Raw genomic sequence first — 2,254 nt, 5'->3', positions numbered from 1 at the left:
TCAGATTGGCTCCAAATATTTTCCCAAGCCTGGGCTGAAACAGGGGGTATGGGTCTGGCAGGACACAGGCCTCCTGGATATGTTGAACTCAAAGCAGGGGCGTACCCTGTTAAAGTGCGCCAGTATCCTATGCCCCTAGAGGCAAAACGTGGAATTACTCCACATATCAGAAGATTAATGGAACTGGGGGTGCTGAGAACAACCCAGTCTGCCTGGAACACCCCACTCCTGCCTGTCAAAAAGCCCCAATCCGGGGACTATAGACAAGTACAAGATTTGAGGGAGGTGAACAAGAGAGTCATTGACATTCATCCCACTGTCCCCAACCCTTATATGTTACTCAGTACCCTGCCACCAGATCGGCAATGGTATACAGTTCTGGACCTCAAGGACGCCTTCTTCAGGCTGCCACTAGCTCCCAGCAGTCAGCCTTACTTTGCCTTCGAATGGCATGATCCAGAGGCAGGAATCACTGGCCAGCTGACCTGGATGCAGCTGCCTCAAGGGTTTAAAAATTCTCCAACTATATTCAATGAGGCCCTGAATGAAGATCTGGGTGAGTACAGAGCCCAACACCCCAACATAAGCCTGTTACAATATGTAGATGACTTATTGATCACGGCACCAGACCAGAAGTCCTGCTTGTAGGGGACAGAGGACTTACTCCATATACTTGGGGACATGGGATACCGGGGCTCAGCATAAAAGCTCAGACGTGTCTGCAAGAAGTGACTTGCCTAGGGTACATCCTCAAGGAGGGGCAGCGGTGGTTGACTAAGGCCTGCAAAGAGACTGTGCTAAAGATACCTGCACCAACCTCCAGAAAACAAGTGAGGGAATTCCTGGGTACCACAGGGTTCTGACGCCTCTGGATTTTGGGGTTCACCGAAATTGCAAAACCTCTATATGAGGCTACTAAATAAGGACAGGACTTCAGTTGGACACAGGAAAGGCAAGAGGCCTTTGAAACCCTAAAACACAAGCTCTTAGAGGCCCCTGCCCTAGGACTACCAGACATAAGTAAACCTTTCTGTCTATATGTGGATGAATGTAAATGTATTGTGAAAGGGGTCCTCATTCAGAGAGTAAGCCCCTGGAAGAGACGTATATCATACCTATCAAAGAAATTAGACCCTGTAGCAGCTGGATGGCACCCCTGCCTGCGAATTATAGCAGCAGTGGCCCTTCTGGTTAAGGAAGTTAACCCTGGGACAGGACCTGCTTGTGGCAACCCCTCATGCCCTTGAGGGGATGCTCAAGCAACCCCCCGATCAATGGTTGAGCAATGCCTGATTAGCTCATTATCAGGCTCTGCTCCTAAATCGCCCAGGATCACCTTCCAGGTACCAACGGCCCTGAACCCAGCCACGTTGTTGCCAGATCCTGATCTCGGGGACCCACTCCATGACTATACTGAAATTCTGGCACAGGTGAATTGCATCAGACCTGACCTGAAGGATGTTGCCTTGCCTGACGCCGAAGAAACTTGGTACACAGATAGAAGCAGCTTCATCAGAAATGGTAAAAGGCATGCTGGGGGAGTGGTCACAACCACCTCAAGAGTCATTTGGGCCGAGCCACTGCCAATAGGTACATCAGTCCAAAAAGCTGAACTGATCGTGCTTACCAAAGCCCTAAAGATGGGTAAAGGAAAGAGACTCAACGTCTACACAGATAGCAGATATGCATTTGCCACTGCCCATATTCATGGGGGCATATATCAAGAGAGGGGCCTCCTTACTGCAGAGGGAAAGACTATTAAAAATAAACAAGAGATCTTAGACCTCCTGCAAGCCCTCTGGGGCCCAACAAAACTAGCCATAATCCACTGCCCAGGTCACCAAAAAGGAAACAACCCCACCCAGAAGGGAAATAATCTGGCTGACAGGACAGCTAAAGAAATAGCCCTGACTTCCACGATCCTGCCCATTCTTTTTGATCCTGGAGCAAGGGAACTGCCTAAAACTCCCCACTATAGCCCCGAGGACTTAGCCTGGATACACACTCTCCCTATGACTCAATGCCTAGAGGGCTGGTGGAGGAGAATCGATGGAAAAGTTATCCTACCTCAGAATTTAGGCGTAAGATTGCTCAAGAAAATACATCAAGCATCACACATGGGCACCCAAAGGATGCAAGACTTACTAAGAAGGGCCAAAGTTAAAATTCAGGAAGGAAATCAAGCCATTGAAAAATTTGTTAGGCATTGTCACACCTGCCAATTAACCAACTCAGCTCCGTCCCATGCTAACCC

The sequence above is a fragment of the Nannospalax galili genome, unplaced genomic scaffold (assembly GCF_000622305.1).
Source record: "Nannospalax galili isolate Female #2095 unplaced genomic scaffold, S.galili_v1.0 scaffold319, whole genome shotgun sequence".
In the NCBI taxonomy this organism is placed as follows: Eukaryota; Metazoa; Chordata; class Mammalia; order Rodentia; family Spalacidae; genus Nannospalax; species Nannospalax galili.
This window is presented reverse-complemented; position numbering follows the sequence as displayed.